The 24641-nt window shown below is 43.1% G+C and overlaps 1 long non-coding RNA gene across 1 annotated transcript in view; it reads right to left on the bottom strand.

The window, feature by feature from the left end:
* The window catches only part of LOC124802907, a 164337-nt gene that overhangs the window by 67785 nt on the left and 71911 nt on the right, over positions 1–24641 (bottom strand). Inside the window, exon 2 of the long non-coding RNA XR_007017163.1 lies at positions 6803–6888. This is a non-coding gene — a long non-coding RNA (uncharacterized LOC124802907). The remainder of the gene's footprint in view (positions 1–6802; positions 6889–24641) is intronic.

Genomic DNA, 24641 nt, shown 5'->3' with positions numbered 1-24641 from the left:
AAAGTGGGTGACAAATATTGAATATGTACGTTACCAGGTGACGTAGGTCGTCGCGCACTTTCAGCGGCGATCCCAAGCACGGTGGATATTTTCGAGCGCGCACATGAAGTGATGGTTGAGAGAGGCGCGGCAATACTTCAGCCACGCAAACGATGCAAATTTCTACAACTTTTGTAAATATGAACCATCGTGAACACAGAAGTTACACATTTATTGTCCTCACAGCGACGCCGTTCGGAAGCCTGTACTCATAATGACGCAATACCTTAGGTTTTTGCTGTCCTGCACGTTGCAATAAACCAGCGGAAACCGCGACACTGGTAAATAAAGGAATAATTTTACCTCAATCTTACCTCAATGTAAATAAAAAATTGTCTAACGCAATGCAAATAAAATTATTCCTGCCGAAACAGCGCACCTAGGTCCGGGACCACACCGACTTCAATTAGTTACTTGGATTGGAATGATCAGGTACTACAGATCGATGGTCCCAATCGTTGCAAGTGCATGGAGGTACGTCACCTGGTGACGTCACATGTTCAACACTTGCCATATGTTTTCGAGGTATCTCCCGAATTTGCGGGCCTATTTGTCTTGTACCAAATTACTTGTCTCCGTGTGAACTACGGCTCTTCTGGGGCTTGCAAACGTCAATAAGAATCATCCAATATATGCTAACCCCTGTCATGTGTTACTGAAGAAAACTTGATACAACCAATTGGACATCCGCATATCTCAGGCTAACTCTCTCTGAATGTCCTCATGATCCGTTAATGATCCAGCAATAGTTGAACTGTTGCATGTTTCTTTTTGGAGTACGTATGATTGGAATCGAATGTTACATCCTTCCAAACCCCGCCCCTCACATGTGATTGCAGACTGTTTAGACAAGATTACCATTCGATTGTCAGATTGTAAAGTTAGTCAGAAAACAGTTAATAAGTAATTTGTCTGCTGGTATGACAGCTAGGAAGATAACTGAAATTTTTAATAAAATAGAAATTTGTATAAAAGATTTTACAATAATTCATACGCAACAAATTCACCGCCTATTCCCAATCTCCGTCATATACAAGATGTCTGAAATTGACATCTTCAACTTTTGTAGTCCTGTCTTCCTCAGTTGCTTGTAATATAACGGTATATTGATAATTTTTACTTATGGACAGTCTGACAGCAACTGAATAAAACACAATTTGAGTGTCATACGCGTTTCGCCTTTATTTTCTGCAAGGCATCATCAATGGCAGGTAGCGTGGTGCGTGATATGTAGAAAATCGTCAAAGCAACCTGCCACTGAAGATGCCTTGCAGAAAACAAGGGCGAAACGTGTATGGCACTAAAATTGTGTTTTATTTAGTTTCTGTCAGACGGTCCATAAGTAAAAATTATCAATATACCGTAAAGTCTGAAATTGTTCTAATTATGAGGATGCTGAGCTCATTTACTTACAATTACAGTCTACCACCTCACAATTGTTAAAATGGTGTTATCGAACTGCATAAGACATTAACATGTAAATACACTGGCATGCTGTTCACAAAAAATAATTTCATCCAAAAGGCACTATTCTTTACGCTAAATTTATTTTGTTGATTCATACTCGGCTCATCATTAATTAAAGTGTCTATGAATAAACGAATGGCATACGGGTGTCTCCAGTGCAAGTGCGTGAGCCGGCCAAACCACAAACAATGACAGAGCTGGTCTTTACAACTGACCATCCCTGTGATTATTCACAAGTAGATCCCAAGGCATAAAATCAAAGCTCGTTGCGAGAGGTAGCTATTCGGTGTTATTATTCCTCCTGAAAAACCCTCTATATGAGACTATTCAGTACGTTATTTATTCGAAAAATGGCACTAAGGGATCAGAGTAAAAGTGGGAACCAGTAATTGTTAAGGATCGATATAGCTTGGGTTTGATGGCCTTGCGTCTTTATAGGTAATATGCCAGTGTCGTTGAGCTACTCTGCAGGTCACTTTATTGGGAGATGCTCCGTACAAGAGGCTACGGAGCGGTACCGTATTTTACAGACTATAAGAAGCAATTTTTCTTCGCTACATTACCTCCAAAATTAAGGTGCGTCTAATACTCGAAATTAACACAAAAAAGCCCAATATTTGACTCAAAATTCCCGACGATTTGAAAAATGTCAATACATTCATTGCCGCGGGAAACCTGTCTCTAACTGGCAACATTGGATTCAACCGGCAGCAGTAACGCACCGATGCCACGAACATTAGTTGCGGGGATTCACAAGCTTATAACACTCTCCATCCCGCCCCGCCATCAGAACTCTATCTAGCCTGTGATGTGTGGCAGTCTATGGTGCCAGTGAACTTGAGCTGAAACTGATTTGCGTTATCGATAACAATACAATATTTTTCTCAGTAGCTAGTTTCTTAATGGAAAAAATAAAAGGCATTCCTATGATGCGGGCTATAAATTGAAAGTAACAGCATATGAAGAAGAACACGAAAACAGAGCAGGTGTAAGGCATTGCGGCCGCCCACCAAAAGAAAAAAAGGGTTTTGGCAGGTTAGTAAACAAGAAATGAGAAAAGTTAGGAAGACTAAACGTGCAAATAGAGGACTGAATGCTGTATGGTCAAAACTAGAAGATCACGTATTCAATTCAAGGCCACTGTCAAAATGGCACTTGACTTATTAGAAAAATGTTTCAAATATAGTAAATCTTTCAAGAAGTGCGGCACAAGTAACGCTCTCGAAGGCAGAGAAGGCCGTCTTACATACGAAAAGGACATCGATGACGACGAAGTGGAAGAAGAAGAAAGTTCAGATGACAATTTTTTACGTATTTTGAAGGTCAGTTCGGTTTTATGAACTAAGAATCTTCTTTAGTTAAAACTTCCGGGATGAGAGGTCGTGGTCGACCTGTAAAACTTCTTCTTCCTGACGTTTCGTTGTCAACTGCGGGCAACATCTACATTTACATGGATACACTGCAAATCACATTTAAGCGCCTGGCAGAGGGTTTATCGAACCACCTTCACAATTCTCTATTATTCCAACCTCGTATATAGCGCGGAAAGAACGAACACCTATATTTTACCGTACGAGCTCTTATTTCCATTATTTTATCGTGGTGATCGTTTCTCCCTGTGTAGGTCGGTATCACCAAAATATTTTCGCATTCGGAGGAGAAAGTCGGTGATTGGAATTTTGTGAGAAAGTTCAGTCGCAACGAAAAATGCCTTTCTTTTAAGGATATATAGCCCAAACCCTGTATCATTTATATGACTCTCTCTCCCATATTTCGCGATAATACAAAACGTGCTGCCCTTCTTTGAACTTTTTCGATGTAATCCGTCAGTCCTATCTGGTAAGGGTACCACGCTGGGCAGCAGTACTCTAAAAGAGGACGGACAATCGTAGTGTAGGCAGTCTCCTTAGTAGATCTGTTTTGTTTTCCAAGTGTCTTACCAATAAAACGCGGTCTTTGGTTAGCCTTACCCACAAAATTTTGTATGTGTTCCTTCCAGCTTAAGTTATTCGTAATTGTAATACCTAGGTATTTAGTTGAATTTACGGCTTTTACATTAGACTGATTTATCGTGTAACCGAAGTTTAACGAGTTCCTTTTAGCACTCATGTGGATGACCTCACACTTTTCGTTATTTAGGGTCAACTGCCAATTTTCGCACCATTCAGATATCTTTTCTAAATCGTTTTGCAATTTTTTTTTAATCTTCTGATGACTTTATTAGTCGATAAACGACAGAGTCATCCGCAAACAATGTAAGACGCTGCTCAGACTTTCTACCAAGTCGTTTATATAGACAAGAAACAGCAAAAGGGCTATTACACTACCTTGGGGAATGCCAGGTATCACTTCTGTTTTAATCGATGACTTTCCGTCAGTTACTACGAACTGTGATCTCTCTGACGGAAATCACAAATCCAGTCACATAACTGAGACGATATTCCACAAGCCGGTTGTGTGGTACAGTGTCAAAACATCTTCCGTGGTGAGTCAACGACTGGCTACCAGGCCGTGGAGGTCCCGTTTCCATAGAGCGCTTACAGGACATCACCATACGTGACGTGGGGCGGACTGTAAGTCTATCTCTGGCTAACGTCATTATTCAGGATTGAAGGTAATCGATTGTCACTTCATTGGTGCGAAGTCGACCGCCATATCTTATCTTACTTCAAACCTTCCCCTTCTCTATTAAAATTATGGTGGTGTTTCTGAATCTCTATAGCTTCTCTTTACATGCGTTCATAATAATGCAATGTTCTGACTACCACGCTCGTATCAGTAAATTTTATTTCATGATCACCCTCTTTAAAAACGTGTTCCACTGCAGCTGATTTGTCGGTATGTCCCAGTCAGCAGATCCTCTTGTGTTCGGTTGACCGGGTATTTTCTTTTCGTTGTTCCAATATAAACCTTCCCACAGCTACACGGAATTTTATAAACCCCAGAAGTTGCTAAGGGGTGCCGAGCGTCTTTCGTCGATCTTACTGATCTTCTTGGTAGGTCTAACGATTGTTTCCACTTGTAACTTGGCCAGAACTTTCCCAGTACGGTCCGTAATATTGCAAATAAATGGAAGAAAAACTTTTCCAGCTGACAGTTGTTGTTGCTGAATATTGCCAGACACATTTCTTCTGGAATGCAGTGCCCGACCTATCTCGTTGTCAGCGTATCCAGTTTTCTTAAATGATTTAGCTCATCTTCGAAATAAACTGGCTCACAGATCTTATTAGCTCTGTCCCCAATGTTTTAATGACACCTTTCTTCCGCCTGGGATGATGGTTCGAACCCTTATGGAGGTAACGGTCCGTGTGCATACCTATTCTATACCCTTTATGCCCTATACTCCTCAGCCCGTTTAACTGATACATCCAAAAAATTGAGTTGTCCACTAGTCTCTTTCTCCATAATAAATTGTATCTTTCGATTAATACTACTTAGGTGCACCAAGAAACCATACAATTCCTCTTGACCGTGATTCCATACGACAAAAGTGTCATCCACATACCGATACCACTTTAAAGGGCTTTTACTGGCAGACTGCAGCGCCTGCTGTTCAGAAAATTCCATGAATGGATTAGCAACAGCTGCCCATGGCCACTCCTTCGGTTTGTTCGTAAAATTCACTATCATACTGGAAATAAGTCGTGGACAGGCAATGTGAAAACAGAGCTACCATATCAGTGGGAAACATATCAGCTATATATGAAAGAGCTTCGTTAACAGATAGACAGGGATACCACATCAAAACTGACGAGGATATCACATGGGCTGACAGTAATCTCCTTTAATTTTTTGATAAAGTGGATAGGATTTTTAAAGTGATAATCAGTTTTACCAATATGCGGTTGTATCAAGGAGGAGAGATATCTAGCGAACTCCTGAGTAGGCGACTCAATAGCACTCGCAGTCGGTCTCAATGGGACGTTAGGCATACGTATCTTCGGTAGTCCATATACTCTAGGAGGGTAAGCTTCCGTTTTGCATACATATTTTTTATCCTCTGTAGGAATGGTAAGACTTTTTTTTTGATGGATTGGTAGCTCCTAACACTTCCGTTGCAGGATATTTTTGAAGCTTCTAATAAATGTTACAATCCAAAAGTTAACTGATCTTCCTATGGTGGTTCTCACTCTTCATCACAACGGTAGCATTACCCTTCAAAAGTTTCAAATGGCTGTAAGCACCATGGTACTTAACATCTGAGGTCATCAGTCCCCTAGAACTTAGAACTACTTAAACCTAACTAACCTAAGGGCATCACACACATCCTTGGCCGAGGCAGGATTCGAACCTTCGACCGCCGCAGCAGCAGCAGCGCGGTTCCCGACTGACGTGCCTAGAACGGCTCGGCCACAGCGGTCGGCTAGCATTACCCTTATTAGCAGTAAGTGCAATAACATTCCTGTCCGCATTAATCTCCCGTAACACGTTCTTTTCTCCTCGAGACAAATTACTGATAGGTGACTTAGTTTTACGTAGTATCTTGGCCGTTTCCATCCTGATTTCATCAGCAGAATGTGGTGATAACCGATGAATCACCGCCTCTATATTAGCTAAAATATCCTCCGCGGGAGCCTTTGATAGAGTAATTGCAAAATTTCCTCCTTTAGAGAAAACACAAATTTTTTCCTTAGGTAATTTCCTTCCCAACAAATTAATAACCACACGGGAATCATCTGTAACTGATGTTTCGTGCCTGCCCTTCTGTATATTCTCGAACTTCTTCTTCTACCTATTATAGGACACTTCTGCACTCAGTTCCATAGATCTAAATGTTAGCCTGTCCACCTTCTGCCAATCACAAAACTGCATTGCATTACTAATAAATAAATCGAGATTTAACAGTCGGCTTCTAGTTACCGCCAGTCCTCGACGTGTTTGATGATTCCACTCCCGTAGCATCGCCACCTCCATGCCCGAGTACATACGGTTAGCCTACGCCGAGTGAAACAGTCTTCTCACCTTAAAAAACCTTAGAATTGTCCCGGTCTCATGACAACGTAGCAAAAAAGTGAGCGTTCGAAGTTGTTGAGCTTTCTTCTTATGTAGACCCTCCAGTCGTCGTACCAAAACAGGCATATCCTCCCTGCAGAGGCGTCTAATCATGTCTTCATTAGTTAAAACTGACGACGGCCGTAAAAGCGTACATGTTATGATCATAATTTTCTTTTTTAGTCTGGTTTTGCAATCTAATAATAAAAACGGCAAAAATTTTATTTAAAATATTGCTTAAAAATTAAGGTGGGTCTTATAGTCCGTAAATGACGGTAAGTGTAGGCAGGACGCGGCGACCCACCTGCCAGCGTGGGTCGGTACTGGATGGCCAGCCGCAGGCTCTGCATCGCCTCCTCGTAGCGCTCGCGGCCCTGCAGCAGCACGCCCCTGTCAACACAGGAAACAGAACTGTTGAATTACTTAGGAAAATCTGGTGTTAAAATAGCGTAGCATTCAGACTGTAAACTGAAGTGACACCTAAACGCAACATGTCATTCTCAATGGAGAGAAGTCTTCCGAAGTGAGAGTGATTTCAAGTGCACCGCAGGCAAGCGTCGTAGCACCGTTGCTATTCACAATATATATATATAAATGACCTTGTAAATAACATCGGATGTTCACTGAGGCTTTTTGCGGCTGATGCTGTAGTGTATCGAGAGGTTGTAACAATGGAAAACTGTACTGAAATGCAGGAGGATCTGCAACGAATTGACGCATGGTGCACGGAATGGCAATTGAATCTCAATGTAGACAAGTGTAATGTGCAGCGAATACATAGAAAGAAAGATCCTTTAACAAATATTTGCAATATAGCACGTCAGTAACTGGAAGCAGTTAATTCCATAAATTATTTGGAAGTAGGCATTAGGAGTGATTTAAAATGGAAGGACCACATAAAATTAATCGTCAGTAAAGCAGATACAAGACTGAGATTCATTGGAAGAATACTAAAGAAATGCAGTCAAGGAAGAAGTTTACAGTACACTTGTTTGCCCACTGCTTGAATACTCCTCACCGGTGTGAGATCCGTACCAGATGGGGTTGATAGAAGAGATAGAGGATCCAACGGAGAGCAGCGCACTTCGCTACAGGATCATTTAGAAATCGCGAAAGCCTTACGAAGATGATAGATAAACTCCAGTGGAAAACTCTACAAGAGAGACGCTCAGTAGCTCGGTACGGGCTTTTGTTGAAGTTTCGAGAACATACCTTGACCGAGGAGTCAAGCAGTATATTGCTCGCTCCTACGTACATCTCGCGAAGAGACCATGAGGATAATATCAGAGAGCTTAGAGCCCACACAGAGGCATACCGACAATGTTTCTTTCGACGACAATACGAAACTGGAATAGAAGGGAGAACCGATAGAGGTAATCAAGGTACACTCCGCCAAACACCGTCAGGTGGATTGCGGAGTAAGGAAGTAGATGCACCTGTAGAAACTAATAAATTCCAAAAATCAACGGCATGTAAATGTAAACGATCAGACTGCGTCAAATGTTTCTTTTGGAGAAACATGATTAAATTTTTGCCATCACATATAACGAGCATTAGCAAGCGATTACAGGAGCTAAACTGGCTTTGGAATGAATGCCACATCAGTAGTATACATAAGTACTAAAGAACATGGCATAGGGTGCCTAAAGCATGACTCTTGAACGTACTTTATGAAACTGAAATATACAATTTCAAAAAGATAAATCGACACTCCAGGTATATTTTAACATAAACTCGGTCTGGGAGATGTTTTGGGATTTCTATTGATGGGACCTGCATTTTTGTGGTATTTAGTATTGGTACACAAGTTCGTAGCGTTTTTGTTCTGCATGTTGGTGCTCCGGTTGCTGTGGGTTTATTTATCGATTGTCATTTTCTACACTAATGGCCATTAAAATTGCTACACCACGAAGGTGACGTGCTACAGACGCGAAATTTAACCGACAGGAAGAAGATACTCTGATATGCAAATGATTAGCTTTTCAGAGCATTCACACAAGGTTGGCGCCGGTGGTGACACCTACAACGTGCTGACATGAGGAAAGTTTCCAACCGATTTCTCATACACATACAGCAGTTGACCGGCGTTGCCTGTTGAAACGTTGTTGTGATGCGTCGTGTAAGGAGGAGAAATGCGTACCATCACCTTTCCGACGTTGATAAAGGTCGGATTGAAGCCTATCGCGATTGCGGTTTATCGTTTCGCGACATTGCTGCTCGCGTTGGTACAATGACTGTTAGCAGAATATGGAATCGACGGGTTCGGGAGGGTAATGCGGAACACCATGCTGGGTCCCAACGGCATCGTATCAATAGCAGCCGAGATGAAAGGCATCTTATACGCATGGCTGTAGCGGATCGTGCAGCCACGTCTCGATCCCTGAGTCAGAAGATGGGGATGTTTGAAAGACAACAACCATCTGTAGCAACAGTTCGACGACGTTTGCAGCAGCACGGACTATCAGCTCGGAGACCATGGCTGCGGTTATCCTTGACGCTGCATCACAGACAGGAGTGCCTGCGATGCTGTACTCAACGACGAACCTGGGTGCACGAATGGCAAAACGTCATTTTTTCGGATGAATCCAGGTTCTGTTTACAGCAACCGCGTTTAGCGACATCGCGGTGAACGCACATTGGATGCGTGTATTCGTCATCGCCATAGTGGCGTATCATCCAATGTTATGGTATGGAGTGCCATTGGTTACACGTCTCGTTCACCTCTTGTGCGCATTAACGGCACTTTGAACAGTGGACGTTTCATTTCAGATGAGCCGGCCGGTGTGGCCGAGCGGTTCTATGCGCTTCAGTCTGGAACCGCGCGACCGCTACGGTCGCAGGCTCGAATCCTGCCTCGGGCGTGGATGTGTGTGATGTCCTTAGGTTAGTTAGGTTTAAGTAGTTCTAAGTTCTAGGGGACTGATGACCAGAGATGTTAAGTCCCGTAGTGCTCAGAGCCATTTGAACCATTGGAACCATTTCAGATGTGTTACGACCCGTGGCTCTACCGTTCATTCGATCCGTGCAAAACCCTGCATTTCAGCCGGATAATGCACGACCTCATGTTGCAAGTCCTGTACAGGCCTTTCTGGATACCGAAAATGTTCGACTGCTGCCCTAGCCAGCACATTCTCCAGATCTCTCACCAATTGAAAACATCTGGCAATGGTGGCCGAGCAACTGGCTCGTCAGAATACGCCAGTCACTACTCTTGATGAACTGTGATATCGTGTTGAAGAAGCTGCATGGGCAGCTGTACCTGTAGACGCCATCCAAGCTCTGTTTGACTCAATGCCCAGGCGTATCAAGGCCGTTATTATGGCCAGAGGTGGTTGTTCTGGGTACTGATTTCTCAGGATCTATGCACCCAAATTGCGTGAAAATGTAATCACATGTCAGTTCTAGTATAATATATTTGTCCAATGAATACCCGTTTATCATCTGCATATCTTCTTGGTGCAGCAATTTCAGTGGCCAGTATTTGTAGTGCGCTGTTGCTTTTTAAGTTTACACATCGTCATTTTGTCATTTGCAGAGAGTGAGTCGAGCTATGAACGTTAGAAAATCGATAACCAATTGAAGAGATCGGAACATTTCCGTCATTTTCTACTGTTTTAATTCACCAGAGGTTGGCAGCAGCGGAGGAAGCCAGAAACATATACACCGTGCATGAGAATAATGCCATTGGACAGAGTACGGCAAGAAAATGGTTTTCTTGTTCTAAGAAGGATCGTTTTGACATTAGTGACTCTCCACACTCCTTCTGGGTTTGATGGAGATCGTTTAAACTCATTAATCCACCATGATCCACCTCAGTAAACTGCAGAACAGGGAAATGTGACGAACTTTGACCATTCCGCGATAGTGAAAGATATGGATGAAGTGAGGAAGGTTAAAAAATTGGGGGTGTGGGTACCGCATGCTGTAAACCAAAATCACAAAAATCAGCGGGTGGCCATAAGTGCATCTCTGCTTGCTCTTCATCAACAAGTTCCTGAATATCATTGACTTTTCCTGTCATATATCGTTACCGGTGACGAGAAAGAGTGTGTTTATGCTACCATAAGCCAAAGAAAGGAATGGTTAAGCCAAAACAAAGGAGAAACTCCCCATACGAAAACTTCTCCGTATTTGTAAAACATAAAGTTATGTATCTGATGGAAGAGCGACGGCGTGGAGTACTACGAGTTATTTGCCCCCGAGGTGTAACCATCACTCCTGATTTTTAGCGTCAACAACTGAGACGTCTTGCAGAGACAGTGCAAGAACAACGACCAAGAAGACTTCGTAAAGTGATGCTGTTCCACAAAAACGCCCGCCCGCATTTTATTAGACTAACAAAAAATACGATACAGGAGCTCGATTGGGAAGTCATTTCACACCCACCTTATTCACCTGATCTCTCACCCTCAGATTTCCATGTTTTCTACTCTCTGTCGAACAATCTTCAAGGCTTCACTAATTTTACTGGTAATTTCTTTGATCTCTTCGTTTCCTTATTACAGATTCATTACACTTCGTTTCATTTCAAACTCAGAGTTACCCTTCCGTCTGTATTGAGAAAAAATAGTGACACAACAGTCCAATTTTCAGCGTGGGTTGTTTCGAAACAAAATGTTTCTATTCCCTCAAAGTACTAGCTGTTGGCAACAGTAATGTACATTTACTCACCGACGACAGTCTGCATTCAGTACTGCGTGGCTCTGTTTCGGGTTTGCTTCTTTCCAGTAAAGTTTGTTGTACGTGAACAGTAATATACAGCAGTATGGATGGGTTTATTGCTCCTAAAATGGTCTATATATTCCTCTACAGGTTCACTGAATGCAAAGAAAGAGCTAATCAAACACGCCACTCTGATTTATTCCTTCCATGAGATCAACTATGTCACAGTACTTTTGCATCCGTGAATTGTGTTTTTCATCGTACGTTTTGGCGATTGCTGATTACGGACTTGTTCACTCTTGTGATGGCATTTCCACATAAATTGTAAATGGCGTAGCAAATAAGAAATGTCGTAATACAATTCTCGCTCAGTGAAGAGCCACCGCAGGCCATGGGTCCCTGAACAACTGCGGTAATACTGGCGGTGGAGTTCTGGTTCTCCGTGTGTAAAGGTTCACGAAATCAGTTTCGCAACCCAGGTTAAGGTCCCGATGACTGGATACAGACGATATATCCTGTTATAATACTGGTACCTTGCTCGTCAATTTCGTCGAACTTTACCTGTTACACAAATGAAATGTTATCTTCATAGTAATATCACTATTTTTCATTGCAGGTTACAAGTAGATGGCATACATGCACCGAAATTATTCAAGGCGAGTTCATAGAGTTATATGGGACCGAGAGTGTAGTTATTCACAGAAGGAATGATCACATTTTCTGAAATTACCATTGTGGGCATACATGGTTTGACAGCGTACGGCCCTGCAAGCAGATCCAAATGAAGAAAAAGCGTGCGAGTAATCTTAAAGAGATACAGAGATCCATTTTTATTGAAGTGGTACAAATTCGCTTGACGATGTATATCATCAGCCAAGGAGCTAGACTGTGTTCAATAATTTAAATTGAATTTTCAACTGAGTCACAGTGCCAGTCACTGACCATTGCTATTTTCACAGTGATGGGAAATGTTATTTTAATGTCGTATTTGGCATCTTGCATACATCTACAAATGTATTCCGGTACCTACTACAGGTATAAAAGGTATTTTGCACTAAAACTAGCTCTTCCATATCTTCATCAAACGAATGTATGGAGGGAGGGATAGGTTATTTCGTTCATATTCCTCCTATCAACATTTATTCTCTCGAATTCTGTGTAAGTTACAGGGTGGGTAAAATAAGAATGAACCACAAAATATTTTACTCGCCTGAAGATAGGCAACGCAGCTTACTTCATCCACAGCGGGAACAGACGATTTATGTTGTATTGCCTTTGTTAGGGTACATGATATTTATTTATTTTGTTCACCCCTTATATGGTGGTGGCTGTAGAGCTATTGCTCATTTTACGTCGAGCACTGGAAATGGAGATGTTAATAGGAGCTCGCAACATCATCTTCACTCTACTGCTACCGATCCATCTTTAAGCACCGATATTATACTTTGGTATGGGCTACCAAATAGGATAGTATCCTTCAACAGGTTCTTCAAATTTATTTGACTTCTTTGTCAAGCTGAATTGATAAGGATAATACATTATAGCGTTGTATGAAAGATTGTATTCGTTGCTCCACTTGCAGCTGAACTGTACTCAGCCAGGAAATTTAGCCTCCCCTACTATATACTTCACCCGTTAATTACATTTCATACTGCTCCAATCTGCTGTCCATAGGTGATTTGACGATGAGGCATCTAGCAGAAAACAAGACTGACCCGGCAGTCTGGTGCTACTACGAGAACAGTTATGTTGGTAGTGTATTCAGTGGATCATACACATTTCACTTACCTTCACTGTAACCCAAAAGTCCTAAGAACCCAAGTGAATCAGGCTTATGGAATTTGAAACCATATAAGTGAGACCACCGCATTTGACCTATTGCTAGGAGACTCATGAAACGCATGAGTCAACCTCAATGGTACCACGAAAATGATAGGCAGAGTAAGTCCTGAATATACACACTGAAAGAACGCTCTGTCTAATCATAGATTAGGTTATGGTGGCACATATTTTCATGACAGCTCTCCACTCATGACTCAAGAGTATTGTACAGGTCGTATATCACAGGTAAGGCACACGTAAGGATGTGAGGTGTGGAAAAAGCTTGCAAAGATTACGTTAGGAAGTCATCAACAAATCAAATACAGAGTGACGAAAGAGTTAATCAAAACGGAAAATGTGCTGTGAAGCACATGCTGAACTGTGTAAAATTTAGCATAAGAAGGCTAAAGCAACAAGTGATAAATTATTTCGAAATGTTACATAATATAGCGAAGTGTCAAAGAACACTAAAGAGATTTCATTTGCAGCTGATGTTCGTGAATCCAACGAAACGAAGACAGTGACAAGTGACAAATGTACTGTAATGAGCCAATGTACATGTGAAAACACGCAGGATGGTGTAGTAATAAGGTGGGAGCGCAAGTTGTTCAGCAAGGCCCGTCGGTGTTCTGCGGGTGTGTTCTGAATTTTGCACTTACCCAGAATGATATACCGCAACATGGCAATGGTTGCGTAACTGATGCAGTTGTGCAATATCCTGGAGATACAGTAAAGGCTGTTGCAGGTCTTGAAGCTTTTAATAGTAGAGATATTATTGCTTATCGCACATATCAAGTGAACGAGGTCTCCAACCGGGACATTGGTCAGTAGTACTTTTTGTCTACGAAGCCATTTGTTGTTAAGACCAGGAATCATCGTAAAATAAATGAGTGTGGGTCGATTGCTGTATGGTTTAAAAGAGTGTGTAAGAAAATGGTGTGAGCGCTGATATGAAAATCAGTTGAAATCGCTCAGTAAGGGAGCAGGATGAGGTGTGATATTGTTTCCAGTCTAGATAGATTTAGGGAAACATCTTTCTCTCTCACACACATAATTTCATTCATTAAGCCAATGAAAAATTCCACTCACGGATAAAGGCAAAAGTCCACACTTTTTCAAGAATGGTCGCCTGTAAGATGTGCAGATGAACAGGTCTCTGCTACTGACATTAATCTGTTGGAGAAATGTACAACACTATGTGATCAAAATTAGCCGGAAACCCTCACAAACATATGTTTTCATATTGGGTGGATTGTGCTGCCACCCACTGCCAGGTACTCTATATCAGCGACCTAATTAGACATTAGACATCGTGAGAGAGCAGAATGGGGCGTTCCACGGAACTCACCGACTTCGAACGTGGTCAGGCGATTGGGTGTCACTTGTGACATACGTCTGTACGCGAGATTCCCACACTCCTAAACAATCCTAGGTCCACCGTTTCACATGTTATAGTGAAGTGGAAACGTGAAGGGACACGAACAGCACGAAAGCGTACAGGCTGACTTCGCCTGTTGACTGACAGAGACCGCCGACTGTTGAAGAGGGTCGTGATGTTTAATAGGCAGACATGTATCCACACCATCATACAGAAATTCCAAATTGCATGAGGACCCACTGCAAGAACTACGACAGTTGGGTTGGAGGTAAGAAAAATTGGATTTCATGGTCGAGCGGCTGCTCATTAGCCACACATCACTCCGGTAAGTGGCAAACGATGCCTCGCTTGGTGTCAGGAGCGTAAAAATTGGACGATTGGAGAGTGGAAAAACGTTGTGCGAAGCGAAGAATCACGGTACACAATGTGGCATCCGATGGCAGGGTGTGGGTTTGGCGAATGCGTGGTGAACGTCATCTGTCAGCATGTGTTGTGCCAAAAGTAAAATTCGGAGGCGGCGGTGTTATGGTGTCGTCGTGTTTTTCATGGAGGGGGCTTGCACCCCTTGTTGTTTTGCGTTGAACTACCACAGGACGTTGATTTTTTAAGCAACTTCTTGCTTTCCGCTGTTGACGAGCAATTCGGGGATGACTTATGCATCTTTCAACACGATTGAGCACGTGTTCATAACGCACGGCCTGTGTCGGAGTGGTTACACGACAATCACACCTTTGTAATGGACTGGCTTGTACAGAGTCCTGACCTGAATCCTATAGAACATTTTTAGGATGGTTTGTGAGCGCCGACTTTGTGCCAGGCCTCACCGATGCACTCCGTGAAGAATGGGCTGCCATTCCCCAAGAAACGTTCCACCACCTGATTGAACGTATTCCTGCGAGAGTGGAAGCTGTCATCAAGACTAAGGATGAGTCAACACGATATTGAATTCCAGCATTACCGATGGAGGGCGCCACGAACTTTTCAGCCATTTTCAGCTAGGTGTCCGGATACTTTTGATCACATGGTGTAATTTAGTATTCTACAATGTCGACATCGGTTCTGAGGTGGAGAACTTAGTGGAGAACTTAGCGGTCGGCGGTTTCGACACCATGACCGCACACTTTTCGTCACATAGTGTAATTTAGTATTCTACAATGTCGACATCGGTTCTGAGGCGGAGGACTTAGCGGTCGGCGGCCTCGGCATCAATGATAGGCTAACTGGGCATGCCCTTTGGCAAGTAGGCATTGGCCACATAAGGCCTCTGGTGAGCAGCCACAAGCTCGCGCTCACATGCTGCCTTGTTGTCGCTATGGACTGCTTCGAAGATATCTTGGATGAAAACATCTTATACAGGCATTTTTTGGTTACCAAAAACATAGTACTCCAACTAAAACGTCTTATATAAACACCAGAATGAGATTTTCACTCTGCAGCGGAGTGTGCGCCGATATGAAACTACCTGGTAGATTAAAACTGTGTGCCCGACCGAGACTCGAACTCGGGACTTTTGCCTTTCGCGGGCAAGTGCTCTACCATCTGAGCTACTGAAGCACGACTCACGCCCGGTGCTCACAGCTTTACTTCTGCCAGTATCTCGTCTCCTACCTTCCAAACTTTACAGAAGCTCTCCTGCGAACCTTGCAGAACTAGCACGCCTGAAAGAAAGGATACTGCGGAGACATGGCTTAGCCACAGCCTGGGGGATGTTTCCAGAATGAGATTTTCACTCTGCAATGGAAGTAATAGGGACTGAGGCAAGTTTGAAGTGATTATCCAAATACAGTTTCAATATAAAATATTCTCGCCGATAGAACGTTATTAAACCGTTGTAGATTGAAGATTCTCGACTTTTCAACAGTTTCTGGGAAGATATCGCTGACTCACAGTTTTGAAGCACCATACACGTTCAGCAGTCTGATAAATAAAATTGTAGTAGTGTAGAGTAGCAAGGAATGTTCAGCGTTTTAGGTGGCCACCACAGGCAATGAAATTTTGTAGATCTCACGACATAAGGTACTGTCTTATTTCCCACATCGATGACATTCACATTATCTCAAATATGGTCATTTATTTTGCTCACCAATATTGTGCCACAGAAAGCTGATCATGCAGAAAACAGGCAGTAGTCGATTTAGAGATTGTAACTGGACATCTAGTTTTGTATCAATGGTATATAATAATGCGCCAACATTAATCCATGATGCTTACCTTCTGCAGTTACGTAAATTTTAAATTTTTAAATTTTTCCACATTTAATACTTTTGCATATTTTCTGCTGTTTTGAACTACTCATGCTAGTTCTATGACGTTTGATTATACCATAACAGACGTACGCTGAACGAAGGGGCGGGTGACTGCTTCGTGTGTTTATCATACTTTCAGGGATTAGACACTTCGATCTGTTCCGACCTCATTTCATCTTTGCCTCAGTCTTGCTGGGTTTCTTCAGCCACTTGGTCTATATGACAGTGCCACTTTTGGAATCTTGTGTTGTCCATTTTTTCTAAATGCTTATCCCTCTTGCTTCTATATTCGTCCATTTTATCCCGTATTGCAAATATTTGCAACTGATTCCACATATTCTGATTTCATATTTTACAAAGGCGAGTGTGACCTTTTAATGCCTTAGGAATCTCAATTCTGGTGGCTTGTATATGGCTGTGGTCATTCTGTTGTTCACGTTTCACTCCCATGTGAAATAACCGTCACTGCCAACAGCTGGTGTAACTTCAGCTGTTCCTTTCGACGCTGTTTTCAGTGTTCTTCGAATAGTTCCACACGTTGTCTGGTGTCCTCTTAATTTCTTGTTTATATCTCTACCGTAGTTATACGAGATATCAGAGCCAGAATAATTAAAATGTTGAACCGGTTCTAAAATTTTTGTCATCCAAAATAATATTTGCTCTTATTAGGCGTGTGAGCAGGAATGGAACGGTTAGTGATTTTTAGATAGAAAATTTAAGACTATGTTCTTAACAAGTCTTATTTGGTAAGTAAATAACTCTTCAGTGTTTTGCGTAATCATTAAGTCATCAGCATATGCTAGCACATTTATAAAGGTCCATCCCAACTAAATTCTAGATGGTGCTTGATCCTTCCGAATATGCAATGTGTCGTCCATACAAATGATAAAAAGCGTGGGTGATAAGACACACTCTTATCTTACTCCCTGATTGATAACTGTGTTTCCCCCACAGTAATTAGATAAATTGAGCCTGAAGCAAATGCCATTATATTGACTCTTTATATCTATTATTATGCGTTGAGACTAGCTCTGTTTAACCATTACATTCCATAATTCGTGCCTGTTTACCTTCTCTAAATCCACAAATGCAATGTAGTTTGGAAAATTATATTCCGTTCTTTTCTCTACTATCTGTTTCTCAGTAAATGCATTGTCAATTTAACGTCTCTCATTTTGAAAACCTTTCTGTTCTTCTTGCAACTGTGTGTCTGCTATTGGCTTTGATTGGTTATTTAATATTCCAGCGGGTGGTTTGTAGAATGAATTTAATATATTTATACCTCTGTAGTTTGTGGGTTTATTTCTTTCTCCTTTCTTAAATATAGGAGAGATATCTTGCGTTAACTAACTTCATTGTAAGCCAGTAGGTACTTAATAGATGAAAAGGAGGAATTTGAATAAATATCCTACATTCTTTATCAGCTCTATGTTTGTGTCCTCTGGTACTTATGATCTTTTCATTGTTCTGTTATTTTATTGCCGCCTCTAACACTCCTAAAGTAGTAAGTAAATATTTTTCATTAATTCTACAGTTATATTTTCAGGATTATTAAAAATGTCTGCCACAGGTTTAAAGCAAATACTTTCATAAGGATCAATACATTCGTCGTGTGTTATCACTTACATTCGTCCGTTCCGTCTTTTTGGTTTATCCAACTTATTTAATTACTTATAATCCAAGTCTGGTCTCTCGTATACATCGTGTTCCACATCACTCACTAATTTTTCCGTACTGTATTTATGCGCTCCTCTTGTAACGGATTTTACAGCGTCTCTAGTAGCTGCGCAGCGTTGTCTACCTTGATGTGTTTCTAGTAGCGACTGCAGCAGATGTCTATCAGCAAAGATTAACTGGATATTTGGTAGGGAATGAAACAGAGAAGGACACTAACGAAGGATGGCATGGGAAAAATAACCGTATGAAAAGAGCAGCGGATGAAGAATTGGCAAACAAGCCACGTGGAAACGAAATAAAAGTTGAGAATATGGAATGATGATATAGAAAGGTCTTCATGGATAAGCAAACGTACCTCCTGCACTTATTACTGATTTTTTATTGACAAATGGCATTGCAGAAACCGGCTGTAACCGTCAATCTGCATACGCCCTCCTCTACCGGTAATTGTGTTTCTTTTTTTATATTTGGCCGGCCGGAGTGGCTGTGCGGTTCTAGGCGCTACAGCCTGGAGCCGAGCGACCGCTACGGTTGCAGGTTCGAATTCTGCCTCGGGCATGGATGTGTGTGATGTCTTTAGGTTGGTTACGTTTAATTACGTCTAAGTTCTAGGCGACTGATGACCTCAGAAATTAAGTCGCATAGCGCTCAGAGCCATTTTTTTATATTTGTTAATGTTTTTACAGTATGAGATGCAATTCTTGCCGTGTTTAAAAATGGCAATTTTTCTTGTATTTTCATGAAAACGTTTCACTGTTTAATTTGAGCAATCCACTGTCGAAAGAGCTTCATGTTTCTATCATGTGTTGGGCTTATTGTCTCACTTTGTTACTTGTTGTACTCCTGTTAAAAGATTTTCAGAGATGCACTTGAAAACGTAATAGGAAATAGTTCTTGAAAATGGGAGTTCCAGCCGAAACGTATCACGATAAATTTAATACTACAGGAGCAATAAAGAGCCAGTATATTGAATAAAATCTTCCCGGTTTCCAAGTCGCGTCAGTTCGAGTAAAAATCTCACACTTTCGATGGCTATCCCCGCCATAATCGTCAGGCGTACAAACGTGGCCTCTTTCCCCACTTGCAGTCATTCGGTTCCTTGGCGGGCTAGAGCCGCTAGGAGCTGCAACTCACCTTCGGCGCATGCGCCTCTTCGGACTTGGCTCTGAGCACTATGGGACTTAACAGCTATGATCATCAGTCCCCTAGAACTTAGAACTACTTAAACCTAACTAACCTAAGGACATCACACAACACCCAGTCATCACGAGGCAGAGAAAATCCCTGACCCTGCCGGGAATCCTCTTCGGACTTCTCCGAATGGTACAAGATGTTGCAATCGTGCCTGTCTTTGGGTCATCAATCGTCTGACTGGTTTGATGCGACTCGCTACGAATTCCTCTCAGATTAACATTAGCAGTCTAAGTTCTCCATTATTTGCTGGATGTATTCCAATCTCTATCTTACTCAACAGTTTTCATCCTATATAGTACCATGGGAGTTATTCTAAGATGACATAACAGATTCTGTCCCTTCTTCTTGTTACACCCGTGCCCGAGGGAGGACTCCAACCTCCGCCGGGATCCTGATTCCTTATCTTATCAGTAAAATCGTACCTTTATAAGCGGTAAACCGTGCCAGAACCGGCAGTCAGTGGTTTCTATTCCTAACGACAATGTCGGAGACAGCCATCGAAAGCTCGAGAATTTTATTGGGATGGGCGCGGCTTGAAAACGCAGGAGATTTTATTCAGACATGCCGCCGCGAAAGACTCCGAGGACACAGCCAATATTTTATCGACACAGCTGTGACACCCCAAAATGGAAGAATTCAAAATGACTTCTGGTTTCGAACCTGTTTCCTGCTGTAGCTCTGTAGCTACCTCTCTTCCTGTCACTCTCCTTCTCTGTCTGTATCTGTATCTCTCTCTCTCTCTCTCTCTCTCTGTCTGCGCCCTTCTCTCTCTCCCTCTCTCTCTCTCTCTCTCTCTCTCTCTCTCTCTCTCACACACACACACACCTCACACACACACACACACACACACACACACACACACACACACACACACACACACAAACACACAACACATTTTAGCGGATCAATCAGATCGACATTAAACATGATGTCCGTGACCGCAAAAATAGCTCACAGCGTACATCGTGTAAAGCGTCGGTATCACCGAAATGGAATTAATCACGTGTCCGGGCTCCTGTGTACCGTTGCTGCGGTACTGCAGGACCGGGTTGCGCTTAATAGACGCGCAGGGCCAGCTAGCAATCTCGGCTCGCCCTCATACCACCACCGCCCTCCCCGCTCCGCCCAAATTCTCAACCCTCCCCCGACCGAGCCCCTCCCCCTCGCTCTATAGCCTGCGCGTTAGTGCGGCGACCAATCCAATTAGCAGGCGCGGCGCTTCCACTCAATTTGGCCGGCGCTGGCGCTGCTGGTGCCGAGCCGCCGTCAGCCGCCTGTCGAACGGCCGTGGCGCTGGCCGTGGCCGCCATGGACACCGCCATCGACGAGTCTATCGCCGGCAGGCAAAAGCTGTATGTTGGGCCGTGTCTCTTCCAGAGGATGCCGGCGCTGCCTACTGACGTGTACAGCCGCAAGGCTCCATTCTGGCAGAGTTCTCCCTACTACTGCAATCCCTGGCATCTGTTTCACTGATCGTGGAGAGGTCGAATGAAAATCTTGTGTGACGAAAAATTCATTAAAATTACCAACAAAGTACCCGGCGTTACCTGGGTATGTATTTATACCAGTTTCAGTAGCTGGCCTCCTCCTTCTCCCTCTATTGTTCATCTCCTCGGTCATACTCTCTGTTCACTTCTTTCTCCCACTTCTGTCGTCCATCTCCCCCCCCCCCCCCCGCCCCCCCCTTTTACTACTGTAAAACTCCGCCTATCCCTCCTTTTGTCCATCTACTCCTTTCCACTCTCTCTGTCCATCAGATCTTGCCCCCTCTGTCCATCGGTTCATCTACATCTACATTTATACTCCGCAAGTCACCCAGCGGTGTGTAGCGGAGGGCACTTTACGTGCCACTGTCATTACCTCCCTTTCCTGTTCCAGTCGCGTATGGTTCGCGGGAAGAACAACTGCCGGAAAGCCTCCGTGCGAGAGCTAATCTCTCTAATTTTACATTCGTGATCTCCTCGGGAGGAATAAGTTGGGGGAAGCAATGTATTCGATACCTCATCCAGAAACGCACCCTCTCGAAACCTGGACAGCAAGCTACACCGCGATGCAGAGCGCCTCTCTCACAAAGTCTGCCACTTGAGTTTGCTAAACATCTCCGTAACGCTATCACGCTTACCAAATAACCCTGTGACGAAACGCGCCGCTCTCCTTTGGATCTTCTCTATCTCCTCTGTGAACACGACTTGGTACGGATCCCACACTGATGAGCAATGCTCAACTATAGCTCAAACGAGTGTTTTGTAAGCCACCTCCTTTGTTGATGAACTACATTTTCTAAGGGCTCTCCCAATGAATCTCAACCTAGCACCCGCCTTACCAACAATTAATTTTATATGATCATTTCACTTCAAATCGTTCCATACACACACTCCCAGACGTTTTACAGAAGTAACTGCTACCAGTGTTTGTTCCGCTATCATATAATCATACAATAAAGGATCCTTCTTTCTATGTATTCTCAATACATTATATTTGTCTATGTTAAGAGTCAATTGCCACTCCCTGCACCAAGTGCCTATCCGCTGTAGATCTTCCTGCATTTCTCTGCAATTTTCTAATGCTGCAATTTCTCTGTATACTACAGCATCATCCGCGAAAAGCCGCATGGAACTTCCGACAATATCTACTAGTTTAAATATATATATATATATATATATATATATATATATATATATATATATATATATATATATATATAATTATTGTGAAAAGCAATGGTCCCATAAAACTCCTCTGTGGCACACCAGAGGTTTCTTTAACGTGTTAGACGTCTCTCCATTGAGAACAACGAGCTGTGTTCTGTTTGCTAAAAACACTTCAATCCAGCCACACAGCTGGTCTGATATTCCGTAGGCTCTTAGGCTCTTACTTTGTTTATCAGGCGACAGTGCGGAACTGTATCGAGCGCCTTCCGTAAGTCAAGGAAAAAGGCATCCACCTGGAAGCCTGTATCTAATATTTTTTGGGTCTCATGAACAAATAAAGCGAGTTCGGTCACACACGGTCGCTGTTTCCGGAATCCATGGTGATTCCTACAGAGTAGATTCTGGGTTTCCAGAAATGACATGATACGCGAGCAAAAAATATGTCCTAAAATTCTACAACAGATCGATGTCAGAGATATAGGCCTATAGTTTTGCGCACCTCTTTCCATCTTCTCCACCCACCCACTCTCAGACCATCTCCTCCAGTCCCTGTACCTCCTCCTCTCTGCCTTTATCTCCTCCTCCCCATCTCTGTCCATCTATTCCTCCCCCTCTCCCTGTCCATATCCCCCCCTCCTCCTATCTCCGTACCTCTCCTCCTCAACTCTCTCCCTGTCCATCTACTATTCCCTTTCTCTGTTTATATCCTCCTTTTCTTCTGTCTAGCCACATCCTCCTCCACCTTCCCTTACTCTATGTCCTCCTCCACCTCTCTCCGTCCACCGTCTATTTTCCATTTCTCTGTCCCTTTCCCCATCCCAGTCACCATCTCTTCCTCCTCCAAATTTTGTCCATTTCCTCCTTCAATCTCTCAGTCTGTTCATGTCTCCCTCCCCCCTTCTCTCTCTACGTTGTCACCCCCACTCCTACAAAAGTTCGATGGTTCTTACACCTACTCTATTTCATTCCAGAAAAGTAGTATGTGTACCACATTGGGCAAAAACCGACCAGGGGCTTAGGAGGACGTTTCAGACATGACTTTTGCCTAAGTACACATATATCACATATATTTCACATATACATAACATGCTTCACACGTATTTGTACACATGTTTCACCTTTATCTCCGGCGAATTCGTTCTGCAGCTTCGATTACACTCAGCTCAGCCTGTGTGACACATATCCTGAGAAGTGTGCCATTTAGTGACATTGTATTGTATTGTATGTTAACTGGGGACTTAGAAACGACGAAGAGGCTCCGTCCCCGCCGCAGCCGCCGTGGTCCACAACCCCACGACGACTACCGCAGTCCACTTCACCCCTCCGCCACCCCTCACCGAACCCAGGGTTACTGTGCGATTCGGCCACTGGTGGACCCCCCCCCCCCGTCCCCCACAGGGAACGTCTCACACCAGACGAGTGTAACCCCTATGTTTGCGTAGTAGAGTAATGGTAGTGTAAGCATACGTGGAGAACTTGTTTGTGCAGCAATCGCCGCCATGGTGTAACTGAGGCGGAATAAGGGAAACCAGCACGCATTCGCCGGGGTAGATGGAAAACCGCCTAAAAACCGTCCACAGACTGGCCGGTTCACCGGACGTCGACACAAACCCGCCGGGCGGATTCGTACCGGGGACCAGGCGCTCGGCCGGCCGTGGTGGCCGAGCGGTTCTAGGCGCTTCAGTCCGGAGCCGCGCGACTGCTACGGTCGCAGGTTCGAATTCTTCCTCGGGCATGGATGTGTGTGATGTCCTTAGGTTAGTTAGCTTTAAGTAGTCCTAAGTTCTAGGGGACTGATGACCTCCGATGTTAAGTCCCATAATGCTCAGAGCCATTTGAACTATTTTGAACAAGGCGCTCCTGCCCGCCCAGAAAGCCGTGTGTTAGACCGCACCACCTACCGGGCGGGCACCTATAGTGACAAAATTTTGTAGGTACATTCAGTGTCATATTTTAATACTGTCAGCGAACTGTGTTGCGAATAGAGTTGGTAGTACAGACGTAATAAATTAAAACGTCATACATGATATGACAGTTTCTTTATGCTTCTCAGTGTTTATGACGTCATATGCCCTAACGTATGTGTCATAAAATGATATAATTTTGCAGGCTCATTAAACGGCGTACGTGAATACTGTATGAATAATGTAGCACAGATGTAATAAATTCAAACGTCATTCGCGATGCAGCACTTCTTCATGTATCTCAGCGCTTATGACATCGAATCTCCTGAACTATGTGTCGTACAATGATATAGTTTTTCAGGTACATTGGGGGGTATATGCGAATACTGTCTGCGAAATTTGTCCTGAGTACTGTTAGCAGTAATAAAGTAATAAATTAAAGTGTAGTGCGTGATGAAGCAGTTTTACTGCATGAACAGTGAAAATATAGTGAGCGATGAACTATTTTCCTTTCATCATTTTTTGTGGGTTTTTCAGAGAGAATAAGTTTTGTGAAGGCTTGAAATAAGTGTAAAATTTGTTGCAAGTACGTAAGTGCTCTCATTCTCTA

This window comes from Schistocerca piceifrons, chromosome 6 (assembly GCF_021461385.2).
Source record: "Schistocerca piceifrons isolate TAMUIC-IGC-003096 chromosome 6, iqSchPice1.1, whole genome shotgun sequence".
NCBI lineage: Eukaryota > Metazoa > Arthropoda > Insecta > Orthoptera > Acrididae > Schistocerca > Schistocerca piceifrons.
Note: the sequence above shows the minus strand (reverse complement) of the source record. Positions and strands in the feature narration are given on the sequence as shown.